This window comes from Aotus nancymaae, unplaced genomic scaffold (genome assembly GCF_030222135.1).
Source record: "Aotus nancymaae isolate 86718 unplaced genomic scaffold, 86718_ANA_hifiasm-v0.15.2.pri h1tg000079l, whole genome shotgun sequence".
NCBI lineage: Eukaryota > Metazoa > Chordata > Mammalia > Primates > Aotidae > Aotus > Aotus nancymaae.
The window spans coordinates 7696082-7710357 of NW_026988494.1; the positions used below are offsets into that span (position 1 = coordinate 7696082).

General features: G+C 40.0%; 1 pseudogene; it reads left to right on the forward strand.

Moving 5' to 3' along the window:
* The first annotated feature begins 1559 nt into the window (after positions 1 to 1559).
* LOC105728431 (lysophosphatidic acid receptor 1-like) lies at positions 1560 to 2650 on the forward strand (annotated as a pseudogene).
* The last annotated feature ends 11626 nt before the right edge of the window (positions 2651 to 14276 follow it).

Genomic DNA, 14276 nt, shown 5'->3' on the forward strand with positions numbered 1-14276 from the left:
GGACTACAGGCACATGCCACCATGCTCAGCTAAGTTTTTCAATTTTTTGTAGAGATGGGGTCTCGCCATTTTGACTAGGCTGATCACAAACTCCTGGACTCAAGTGATCCTTCTGCCTCAGTTTCCCAAAGTGCTGGGAGTACAGGGATGAGTCACCATTCAAGAGTAAAATTTGTAATGTTTCTTGGGTAATTCTCTGAATTGTTTACAACTTTTTCTCTTTCACTGAACTTGAGTCTCAATATATTTTTATTGATTTCTATGATTTATTTATATGCTAAACATGATATTCCCTTAGAGAGCTGTTAAAAATACATTCCTTCTTTGTTACTGGTTTTTTACTTTGTATTGTTTTAAATTTTTAACTCAAAAGAATTTTTAAATTTTCTTTGTAAGAAATCAAATCAATCAGTCTTCTCTCTCATTGCCTTTGGGCTACATATTCTGTCCAATCTCTGGATCAGATGACTATTCATTATTTATGTTTTGTTGTTTTTAATAGTCTTTTAATCCATCAGAAAATAGGCTAGAATTTAGTAACTTCTAAACAGACTGTTTTCTAATTACTTTATAAGTAATCATTAAATAATCCTACCCTTTATTACTTATTTATGTCATTTATCAGGTATCACATTTTATTTGTATTAAATTATTCTTCTGAATTATCTGTTTATCTACTTACCTGCCAGTACTGTGCAGATATTATTGCTATGCTTTATAACATTTTCAATACAACCCAGTAAGCTTATTTCTGCCTCATTATATTTTTCTCGGCATTTTCTTAATGTTGTTATATTTCACCTGTTTATTCTTCTAAGAGATGCTAAAAAAATTTTTTGGCAATTTCCAAAAGCAAAAAGAAATCCAATTTTTATTGTAATTACATTAAAACTTTAGGAAGAATTGACATTTCCACATTAATCATGCTCCTCTTCAAAAACATTTTGTGTCTACATTATTCAAATTCTTTTCAGTCTCTCAGATAAATTTCATCATTTTTCTCCATAAAGATTTACATGTTTCATTTAAGTGTTATTTTCATAAACATTTTCTCTTTTTTGTTGCTATTACAGAATCTTTTTTTATTCTGCTAACTAGTTAGTGCCACAGAAATTAGCCACAATAATCATAACCACAAAAATTTTTTAAGTATTAGCAAATGCTCGCTCATGTAAAAGAAATCTCTCTAAAATCCTCATTATGCATTTAATTTCAAGAGCATTATTTTTCTGAGATAATGAATGGGAGGCTGAGGCCACCTCCACCCTGCCCCACCGCAGAGGCAGGGGGCAGAGGTCAGAGGCTCTGGGGGCGCCACACCAGGGGAAGAGCTTCTGCCTAGGGCTGTGGGCACTTGGCATGGATTTCAGTCTCCCTGTGAGTGATGGGAAAGAAAGGGCTCCCCATCTACCTATCTGAGTACCTGACTTCTCATGACTCACTCCTACAGCATCAGGTACACAGTTCCTCCTAGTATGACCTCGATCTGATCCACAAACAAGAAAATTTGTCTCCTGTAGTTCTGGGGCCCGCTCACCATCTACAAACACAGAGTGGTCATGGCTGCCATCTCTACTTCCATCCCTGTAATTTCACAGCCCCAGTTCACAGCCATGAACAAACCACAGTGCTTCTACAACCAGTCCATTGCCTTCTTTTATAACAGAAGTGGAAAGTATCTTGCCGCAGAATGGAACACAATCAGCAAGCTGGTGATGAGACTTGGAGTCACTGTGTGTATCTTCATCATGTTGGCCAACCTACTGGTCACGGTGGCAATCTATGTCAATTGCCAATTCCATTTTCCTATTTACTACCTAATGGCTAATCTGGCTGCTGCAGACTTCTTTGCTGGGTTGGCCTACTTCTATCTCATGTTCAACACAGGACCCAATACTCAGAGACTGAAAGTTAGCACATGGCTCCTTCATCAGGGCCTCACTGACAACAGCCTGATGGCATCTGTGGCCAACTTACTGGCTATTGCAATCAATGGGCATATCACGGTTTTCCGCATGCAGCTCCACACTCGGATGAGCAACTGGCAAGTGGTGGTGGTCATTGTGGTCATCTGAACTATGGCCATCGTTATGGGTGCTATACCCAGTGTGGACTGGAACTTTATCTGTGTTACTGAAAACTGTTCCAACATGGCACCCCTCTACAGCAACTCTTAGTCTTCTGGGCCATTTTCAACTTGGTGACCTTTGTGGTAATGGTGGTTCTCTGTGCTCACATCTTTGGCTATGTTTGTCAGAGGACTATGAGAATGGCTCGGCAGAGTTCCGGACCCCAGTGGAATCAGGATACCATGATGAGTCTTCTGAAGACTGTGGTCATCGTGCTTGGGGCCTTTATCATCTGCTGGACTTCTGGATTGGTTTGGTTAATTCTAGACATGTGCTATCCACAGTGCAGCGTGCTGGCCTATGAGAAAATCTTCCTTCTCCTTGCTGAATTCAACTCTGCCATGAACCCCATCATTTACTCCTACCATGACAAAGAAATGAGCGCCACCTTTAGGCAGATCCTGTGCTGCCAATGCAGTGAGAACCCCAGTGGCCCCACGGAAGGCTCAGACTGCTCAGCCTCCTCCCTCAACCACACCATCTTGGCTGAAGTTCACCGCAACAACCACTCTGTGGTTTAAAACAGAAACTGAGATAAGAACCAGCAGTCCTCTCTTGGAGGATAAACAGCCTCCCCCATCCAATTGCCAGGGCAAGGTGGGGTGTGAGAGAGGAGAAAAGTCAACTCATGTACTTAAACACTAACCAATGACAGTATTTGTTCTAGACCCCACAAGAATTGATATATATTGAAAATTAGCTTATGTGACAACCCTCATCTTCATCCTCATCCCTTCTGAAAGTAGGAAGTGGAGCTCTTGCAATGGAATTCAAGAACAGACTCCGGACTCTCCATTTAGACTCCACTAACTAGACTTTTAAAAAGATTTCGTGTGGTTCGGTGCAAGTCAGAAAAAATTTTACTAGTTGAATCCGCAACTTCATTTATATACAGGCTTCCCCTTTTTTATTTTTAAAGGATACATTTCACTTAATAAACATGTTTATGGCTATCAACATGTTTGTGATGGATGACACTATGGACTGTTTTTAAACCACTATAATTCCATTTTTTTCCTTCCGTAGGAAAATTGTAAATTACAATGATTCTTGTTTGAAAAGCATGCACCTAATGTATGTATGCAGTATGCCTTACTTAAAAAGATAAAAAGGATACTAATTTTAAATCCTCTAGAAAATAGAACCTAGACTTCAAAGCCAGTATTTGTTTAGGTTCTGAAGCAAACAATGCTCTAATCACAATATTAACTGTTTAATTAAAGTGTTGTAACAAGTATAAAACAGGAGTGTTAAGTTTATTACCAAAATGATATGTATTCCAAAAAAGTCATAGAAGATGAAGCACTGTAATATTGTTCCCACATATTTAAAATACCCAAGTACATGCTAATTACCAGTGTATCAGAGGAAAATGTTCATAGTCTTTGTAAAATAATATACTCATCATAGAAAACTTGAAAAATGCAAAAATGTATAAAAAAGCAAAAATGATTACTGACAATATCAAAACCCAGAAGTAACCACCTTTAAAAAGCAACCCCCATGTATGCCTATATGTGTATTGTATACTTTCTTTACATACTTGGAAACATACTGTAAACAGTTTTATAACTAGAGCTTTCTCATTGCAAAATTGCCACATTTTCTTACGGCATTAAAAATTTTACAAAAACATAATTTTAATGGCTATATTATCTTCCCACATAATGGATGCAACTCCGTTTATTTAATCATTCCCATATTGTTAACTATTTAGGTTATTTCTAATTTTCATTATTATAAAGTTGCAGAAATTTTGTGTGCATAAAACTTTGTTTGTATAATTATTAGGACATGGTCCCATGAAGGATTCTTTTTTAAAAAATGTGAAATGTCATCTTGTACTTGTAAAACCTTTTATAAAAAGGGATTTCCTGCTTTTACACTGCATGGGTGGCAGCTGTGAGGAAAAGTAAGTCAAACGACCTTTTCACAAAAGAAATACAGTGGCCACTTTAGTGAAGAGTGAATTTTTAATATAACGAGATCAACTAGAAGCATTCAACTGTCTCAAGAACCAAGGTACTCCAGCGTATCTCGCAATTCCAAATTTTGTTTGAGGGACTCGTTATCCAGCTCTTGGTAACCACACCTGCAGTGTAAAGTTGAAGAAAACGCAAAGAAACCAAATGTGCTGAGTGAGTAAAGGATCGTTGTATTAAAAAAAAAAAAAAAAAAAAAAAAAAAAAAAGAAAGAAGAGTAGTATTTTTCTGGTGAATCCTGTAAAATAAACTTTATATCCCACAGGTAATTAAATAAGTTGATTTGTTCAATTATGTAAGCTATAAACTTTTGGATAAAGTATATTACTTACTAAAACAACTAACAATTATTAGTTAAAATGGTTGACCTGGGGTCACAATTTTTGCCAATGATCAGATCGCAGAGCCAGTTGCGTACTGGGATTTCTCCTAGCCTGTGGTAAGAAAGCCATGCAATCTGCGTAGGAAGAATGCTTAACTTTTTCTCCCCTCTAACAGGGAACAGCAGGGAAAAGGGCAGTTTGTTCACCTTATTTGAAGGTGGTATCGTCTCTGAGAGATATGTGCCACACAGAAGAAAAGCTAGAATGTGTCCTTTTTGTAAGGGCATGTTGCCCATGAAAATGAATTAATCTGGGCAGTCTGTCAATGATTGTCAGTGGTTACATGTGCCAAAATTTCAACTCAACCCAGCTTAAGACAAAAAAAAAAAGCAATTTCTTGACTCAAATCATTGGGAAGTGTAACAGGGGGCAAGGCACACTCAAGGACTCCCTCTCCCTCCCGGCTTCATCTGCCTCCTCATTTTCCTTCCGGTTCTGCTTGTCTATGCTTCTTCCTTATTGGTTTCACTCTCCAATGGAGATAAATAGAGTTCATCTCTAACCCTGAAACTCATGTGTTTTCCCAAATATTTGCCATGTGCATTAGTCTGTTCTCATGCCACTAATAAAGACATACTCGAGACTGGGTAATTTATAAAGGAAAGAGGTTTAATGGACTCACAGTTCCACATGGCTACGGAAGCCTCACAATCATCGCAGAAGGCAAAGGGGAAGCCAAGTCACATCTTACATGGGGGCAGGCAAGAGGGCTTGTGTAGGGGAACTCCCATTTGTAAAACCATCAGATCAAAAAAATAAAAATTAAAAAAAAAACAACATCAGATTTTGTGAGACTCACTCACTAACACAAGAACAGTAAGGGGAAAACCGTCCCCATGATTCAGTTATCTCCACCTGACCCACCATTGACATGTGGGAATTATTACAATTCAAGGGGAGATTTGGGTGGGGACACAGCCAAACTATATCGCCATGTACTTCTCATTTTCTCTGGTTAACATCTCATTAATGCAATAGACAAATATGAAGCTCTGAACAATGTCCAGATAATCCAAGTCTGTAATTCAGACTGTATTACAACAGAGGGAAAGACAGCATAGTCCAGATGAAAGACCATAAATGCATACTGTTGTTCAGTCCGCAAAAATTAAAACTGGTTCTCAACTTTATTCTTGATAATGGGAAGAATACATTCACCATACTGATGGCTGCAGACCATTTATCCAACACTATGTTAATGTGTTCTAGCAAAAGTATATCTGGCATTGCAACCACAAACGATGCTACTATGTGATTACATTGATGGTAGTCCACCATCATCTACCAGAAATGACTTGGTTTTTGAAAGATTAAAATGGATAAAGTAAATGGAAATACGGTGAAGATGACCACTTCTACCTTTTTTAAGTCTTTGCATAGGGGTATTAACTCTGGAATATACCGATCTTGCAATATTATTTATTCATTTACTCTCTTGACTAGGATGTAGGACAGTCTCTCAGGCTTCCAGTTGGCCTTTCCATGTAACAACTCTTAACCCAGAGGCCAAGAAACCAATGTGAGAATGCTACCAACTTCCTTATCTGTCCATTTTAAGAAGACTTTTCTTCCTTTCTAGTATAAGCATTTAAAGCTACAAATTCCACTCTAAGCAAGCACTGCATCTTACAATTTTGATGCTGCATTTTTATTGTTATTCCATTTGAAACATTTCCTAACTTTCCTTGTAATTTCAGTTTTAATGCATCAATTCCTTCAAAGTGTGTCCATTCCAATTAATTATTTTGGAAAATGGGAAATTACTACTGAGTGGGCTTGTGAATCCTTTTTGAGCTGGACTTGGCTGAGACTCCATTCACTACCTAGATCCCATATGCCATCATTCTGAGAGACATAATAATGCTTTTAGTCCCCAGATATCAATGTCAAGACCCTGTGTCCACAAGTCTTCAAAATGTTGAGGTATTCCCCTTTACACAGTGTAGTATTTTCCCAGTGCAGCACTACCTGAGTAAATAGCCACAGTCTTTTTGGAATAGAACTTGGAAACTAATTAGTGCATACACCTGCCATGGGACTTCAGCATGCTTCCTCACAGCAAAGACCTTCTTTTTCAGTCACTATCTGAGAAGTGACTCCAACCAAAAATTGGGCAGGAATAGTGACATTTTATTGGGCTAACTGATATTGGACTTCCTGATCATTCATTCTGTTTCCCTTTTCTTTTCTTTCTTTCTTTTTTTTTTTTTTTTTTTTTTTTGTCTTTTTTTTTCTGAGACAGAGTCTCACTCTGTTGCCCAGGCTGGAGTGCAATGGTGTGATCTCAGCTTACTGCAACCTCCACCTCCTGGGCCCAAGTGATTCTACTGCCTCTATCTCCAGAGTAGCTGGGACTACAGGTGCATGCCACCACATCCAGCCAATATTTGTATTTTTAGTAGAGGTGGGGTTTCACTATGTTGACCAGGCTGGTCTTGAACTCCTGACATCATGATCCACCCACCTCAGCTTTCCAAAGTGCTGGGATTACAGGCTTGAGCCACCTCACACGCCAGGGGAGCCAACCAAGTGATTAGAGGGTTGGAACTTTCAGCCCCACCCCCTGACCCCTGGAGAGAAGAGAAGGCTGAAGGCTGAGTTGATCACCAACGGCCAATGGTTTAATCAACTATGCCTATGCAATGAAGCCTCTATCAAAACCTAAAAGAGTAGGGCTGGGAGAGCAGCTCCTGGGTTGCTGAACACATCCAAATTCCAGGAGGATGGTGCACCTCAGCTCCATGGGGACAGAAACCCTTTCTGAACCTTTCCTGTGTATCTCTTCATCTGGCTGTCCCTTTGTATCCTTTAAAATATCCTTTGTAATAAATCAGCAATAGTAAGTAGACTGTCTTCCTGAGTTTTATGAGCCACTCTAGCAAATGTAAATCCAAGGAAGGAATTATGGGAACCGATCCCTTAACCTGTGGGGTCTCACTCTCCAGGTAGACAGTGTCAGAGCTGAATTTCTCATTGTAGGACATTCAGTTGGTACAGAGAATCAGTTGGTGTGGGAGAAAAACCCCATACATCCAGCTCTGTGTTATGTTTGTGTGAGAGTAGCAAAAACAGTTTAGTTTTTCCTATCTCCTGGACCTTCTCTGAATACGTACTTTCACTTAGTTTTATGAAGAATTAGGGTATTTGGATTGTACATTTGTGCCCTAAAAGTCCAAAGATGTCCACAGAGATATTTTGATTGGCACACAGAGTATTTTCTAAAAATTGAATTTGTTGCAGTTAAAATGAATCAACCTCACAATAAAATATGATTGTTGATTTCTCTTGAAAAACGGCAGCTCTAGAACACTGGTCCAACAAAAGTGCATTTTCAGGAGGAGGCTGCCCTCTCGCCAGTGTTATACTCAATGGCCAGCACCCAGCCAAGCTGGCCAGTCCCTGCTGATGAAAGCTCTTTCGATTGCCCAGGGCATAACGGAGCAGAGTTGGCAGAGGTTCGGGCTGCAGTGAATTTGCACCACTGAGCAGTCAAGAGGCTGAAGTATATTTTTTTTATTTCCTAGGCTTGAAAAGCATCACTAATAGAATTTGCAAACACTTAGATCCATCTAATTCTTTAAAACCTCTAATCTCTAAAGGCCAACCATGTAAACAGACAGAGGCTGCGACAACATGCCAGGGGTTAAAAGAGAACTGATCACATTTTTGGGCAGTCTACAATATCCCCCTTTAAGTATAGTAAGATATAGAAATTAACTTTGCTATATACATAATGCTGGGTTCTGGACCAGGTTTTTTTTAATATCCCCTACCCTACCATTTAGTATTAAAAGGTGTTTTGTAAGAACCTTTCCATTTTAAATGTGAGCATCTTTATGAAGAGAGTAGTGGGACGATCCTCCTGCTCAAAGGAAGATTGCCACTGGACCCAAAGCATGCTATGGGCTTCAGATCCCTGAGATTCACAATTGTGTTGCATAATATGTACAGCTGACCAATGAATTTTGAGTGACCATGTAATAAAATAGACAGCAAGCACCTCATCAAAAGGAAATTTAAATGTTAAAAGCAATCACACCTAAATGACGGGGTAACCAAATAAGAAATGGTGAGCAGAGATTCCCATCATTTAAGACTGGGATCGGGAAACAGCCTCCTTAATGTGGACAGGGAAAATTGTGGTTACTTTTATTCCTAACAGTGCATAGGATTTTCTTCCCTCATCACAGAAAATGACAAAGTTCAAAACCTTGACCACATTCTGAAACACAAATCTCTTGAAATTAATAGCACTGAGAAAACAGTGACACATACCTGTAATCCCAACACTTTAGGAGGCCAGGGCAGAAGGATTGTTTCAGACTGGGCGTTGAGATCAGCCAGAGAAACATAGGCAGACTCCTATCTCTATAAAAAAATTTTTTTTAATTAGCAGGGTATGATGGTTTATGCCTGTAGTCCTTGCTACTGGGGAGACTAAGACAGGAGGATCGCTTGAGCCCAGGAGTTCAAGGCTGTAGTGAGCTATGATTATGCCACTGTAATCCAGGCTGGGTGACAAAATGAGACCCTGTCTCTAAAAATAAATAAATAAAAAGAAAAGAAAGAAATAAAAACAAGCCATCAGGATCTTTATGTACAAACCCCAAACGGTGGCTAGTAAAGTTTTCCTCCTCAGGGAGGTGCTTCCCAATAACCATGATGTCCACAGAGGTGTTTTGATTGGCACACAGAGTGTTTTCTAAAAATTGAATTTGTTGCAGTTAAAATCAATCAACCTCACCATAAAACACGATTGTTTCTTTGGTAATAATGGATTTGGCTGATGCAAGCAGAACAAGGAGAAAGATGACATGTGATGATGCCCTGGGAAAACCAGGAAGGATCCCAATGTTGGACACTTTCCAATGATGATAAGATGAACTCATCTCACTGGAGTCTTGTGGGAATGAGGTAATCAAAATTATGCTATGGTCCATTATGCATAGAATGATGAACAGATGTTTTCAATCTCTTCAGAGGAGCCAGCACGTAGGAAAGGGCACACACAGTGCGCAGTCGCATTTCTGCAGCCTTAACGTGCATCAGCATCACCCACAGAGTCAGTCTCTCAGGGTGGGGCCCAGGAGTTCACATGTTTTGCCAGACACCATAGGTGACTCAAATAGAGGTGGTCTGTGGACCCTGTTTGCATAAAACTTGCATATAAGTGAACCAGAAGGAAGAACTTTCTAGAAGTTGGGAGCTAAATCTCTGGAGCTTTCCTAGTGACCTGCACAGTGTCTGGAAAGCAGAGGAAGGGGATTTGAGACCAAGTGGCTTTTTTTTTTTTTTTTTTTTGAGACAGGGTCTGGCGCTACTGCTGAGGCTCGAGTGCAGTGGCACCATCACGGCTCACTGCAGCCTTGAACTCCCTAGCTGAAGCAATCTTCCTGCCTGGGCCTCCCAAAACACTGGGATTACAGGCATGAGCCACTACGCCCAGCCTCAAAGTGGCTCTTTTTTTAGAATAAAACCTAATTAGCTACATCAGCAAGAGGCCAAGTAAAAATCACAGTGGAAAGAGGTCTAGAGTGAGAATGATGTCGTTGAAGTTCTTGTCTCCCAACAACTCTTACTGACAGAACAAAATTCAACAAGTCACTTCACCATTTGTGTTTCTTTGGACATGATGTTCTCCATGAATAATGAGACTGAATAAATGAGATTGGCCTACAATTTTTAGGTGCCCTGTGTTCATTTTCTATTACTTCCTAACAAATTACCATAAAATTAATGACTTGTGTATTAGTTTCATTCTCATGCTGCCAGTAAAGACATACCCAAGACTGCGTAATTTATAAAGAAAAAGAAATTTCATGGACTCACAGTTCCACATGGCTGGGAAGGCCTCACCATCATGGCAGAAGGTGAAGCAGGAGCAAAGGCATGTCCTACATGGCAGCAGGCAAGAGAGCTTGCGCAGGGAAACTGCCCTTTATAAAGCCATCAGATCTCCTGAAGCTTATTCACTATCACAAGAAAAGCACAGGAAAACCCACCCCCCATGATTCAATTACTCCCACCAGGTCCCTCCCATGACACGTGGGGATTATGGAGCTACAATTCAAGATGAGATTTGGGTGAGGACACAGCCAAACCATATCAGCTTCAAACAGCAAAAGTTTATTACCTCACAGATTCTGGTGGCCAGAAGTCCAGGCTTGGCAAGGCTAGATTATCTGCTCAGAGTCTCACTGAGCTGAAATCAAGGTGTCAGCCTGGACTGCCAACCTGAATTCTAGAGTTCAGGATCTTCTTCTGTTATGGACTGAATTATGTTCCCCCAAAACCCATACATTAGAACCCCAGCTCCCAATGTGACTATATTGGGAGGTAGGAATTTTAATGAAGAGGACTGATGTCCTTATAAGAAGAGGAGGCAGCTGCATGTGATAGCTGATGTCTGTAATCCCAGTACTTCAGGAGGCTAAGGCAGGAGGATTACTTGAGGCCAGGAGGAGTTTGAGGTTATAGTGACCTATGATTGCACCACTGCACTTCAGCCTGGGTGACAGAGTGAGACCCTGCCTCTAAAAAATTAACATTTTAAATTTTTAAAAAATCCATCTTTTACACCTTAGTATACACTTAAGAGAATACTTTACCTTTCTAGGATATTCAATTTTAAGGCTCATTCCAAACTGTGGAATAAACAGCCTCTTCCCTAGTTAGTTAGGGAATTTTAGGCAAAGATAGGTAGAAATTGACAGGAAAGACTCCAAAAGTTTTGTCATCAATTGTCAACTCACATTTCTCTGGCTCTCTGCAATTAGATGTCTAATAATTTTCTAAATAACAATATTTAATACATATTCATGACAGAAGTTTTATTTTTTGTTTGTTTTCAGGACAATCTAGAATAATGAGAAAAAAATATATGACCTAGTCTTCTGTGTAGTACTTCAACTCCCCCAGCCCGTATCTTTGAAATAATCCTGAAATGTTCAGCAAAACAAACCCTGTTCTTCTGCCCTTGGACACAACTTTGGCCTGTGTCGTTTTCTACACTGGTACAACTTCTAGAAATTTTTCTAAACAGAGAAATGTTGGATGTTCCCAGCTATAGTGGAAAAGATCAGCCTTCCAGAATGCTGGCATCTTCTCTTCTTGTTCTGCTTTAGAGATAGCATCATCATCACCTTCAGCATGACTTGCCCTTACCGAGAGCCAAGCATTCAATGCACGCAACCTTTCATCCTCACGTGCCAGAGCAACCTCAGGAATTACGAATTAGATTATTTTATAACAAAGAATCTGAGACTCCTACATCTACAACCTGCCCCCTCTTCCGCTTCTCCCTCACCTCACTCCAGGCTAAGGGGCACCTTAGATACGGGGGCCTCAGGGAAAACACCAACTTGTCTAATTAAGTAGCAAAATTTGATCACTGTAGTTATTTGGCCCTGGTCGTCTAAATGAATCTTTATTGACTGCTATCTCAAATCAAGTGTCCTGGAGGAGGAGGGAATAAAAAGGCAGTAAGCTTGTGTAAGACACACATCACACAGTAAATGCCCAAACTGATTATTCAAGAAAAGGATAATTCTTTTTACGTTTCTATCCCACATATTTATGCACAGAAGCTAATCTTTGCTTCTATTTCTTCCTTTTTATATTCTATTATATATACGTATCTTTATAGAACATGTTTCTATTCTGTTTCCTTGCTTTGTTGCTTCCTTTTGATAACAACGTCAGAGAAGGAAACCTCTGGTGAGTTGGTTTGCGTGTTTGTGAACTGAGCCTGCCCTCCAGTGGTGAACATAGAAACTGCAGACACGCACAGTGCATAGGACATGCTTAGGGCATGATAGGTTAAGCTTGCTTTTCCCAGAGCCATTTCTCCTTGTCTCTGCTAATTGCAACTTCCAGCTCCAAGACAAGAAACCATGTCTGGAAAATAGTTTATTTAATCCTAAAGTGCATGCACCTTTGACTTTGTTGAGAGGAAAGAGATGGAGACTGGGGTTTAATGGGTAGAGATGTCGGTGGATAGATGGTCAGTGCCACGTTGTAGGTTTCCCTTTCTGTCCTAAGCCCTCCTGATATGGTTTGGCTGTGTCCCCATCCAAATCATCTTGAATTGTAGCTCCCATAATTCCCTGTGTGGTGGGAGGAACCCTGTGGGAGATAAATCATGAGGGTGGTTTCCTCCATACTGTTCTCATGGTAGTGAATAAGTCTCACAAGATCTGATTTTTATAAGGGGAAACCCCTTTGACTTGGTTCTCATTCTCTCTTGCCTGCTGCCATGTAAGGTGTGCCTCTCCCCTTCTGCTGTGACTGTGAGGCCTCCCCTGCCATGTGGAGTTATGAGTCCATCAAACCTCTTTTTCTTTATAAATTACCCAGCCTCAAATATGTCTTTATTAGCAGCATGGGAACAGACTAATAATACACCTCCCTTACTTCTGTCATCTCCATGCACCGAGGGTGTCAGCAGATGCCTTTCTGTCCAAAACCTTCCACCTGCTGCCAAACTTCACCCACCACCAACCTCCCCCCACCACTTCCAGTGCCGCCCAATCATTCCCTCACCCAGTTCCTTTTAATCACACAGAACTCAAATCCCCCAAACTCATTATCTTTTCCCCAAAACTCACTCATTCACTAAGGTTTGCTCTCTCAGCAAATGGCACCACTGCTGGTCAGCCCATGACCTAGACATCTCCCTGGCCCACAGTGCTCCCATCCAACAAGCACAAGTCCGGCCCAGGAAACCACTTGGCTGTCACCAGTTTCCCCATCCCTCTCTAGTGGCTTTGCCACTATTGGTAAAGCCCTAAAGGATCTTTCTGTCCCTAATTCCTTTCCCATATGCATCCTTCACTCTGTTCTCTAGGTTGCTATCCAGTAAACTTTGTGCAAATATGTGTTCCTTCCCGACTTTTTTGGTGAACCATATTAGACAATGAAGCTAGGCATAATTTAATGGGGGAAACAAAATATTTCTTACAATATGAGATCAATCAAAAATCTAAGTGAAAATGTAAATGATAAATGTTTGTGTGACACAGATGCATGGGTGTATGTGCTGTACATACGCACACACAGACTCACACATAGGTGTATCAGAGTGGAAAAGACCTTTCTTAACACAATACAAATACAGAGGCCATAAGGAGATGATTAATAAACTTGACTACAGACCAATTTTAAATTGTAATAAAGAAAAATTATAAAATAAAGATATGTGGGGGATTTCTTGGCCAAATATCAAAGGATATGCCCTTTCCTTTGGTACATTTTAACAAACATATGGCAGTAAGAAAAAAAAATCAGAATTCCAAAAGGCATCAGTCAAAATCTAGTACTCAAATGATGAGTATCTACTCAAATTATTATTAAGCAATATCAGCTGTCACAAAAGCTGCTTCTCAAACTTCTGCTGAGGGGGGCTGTTTCTTTTCATTGGTATATCAGAATGGTAGAGATCTCCTTTCGCCCATCTTAAGACCAATGGAGAGGTTTGTCCATCACCCAAGCCCCAGGGATGAGAATGGTTTCTTCTTACCCAACAGTGAAGTTACCCAACTCCCTTTTAGATTCAAGTGGAAATGGAGTATGAGATGCAATTACAGCTCTTCTTACTGGGCTCACTTAAACCTGAGCTTACTCAGTTTTCTAACGGTGATATTACAGAGTAATAATTCTTCAGACAAAGAGCAAAAGACTTTTGAAATTTGGAGTATATTTTATTGTTCTATTCCTTTCTACTCTTATAACTTGAGTAAATTGACTTTTCAGAATGAAACTGCTCAGGTCTTGCTCTGAGAAC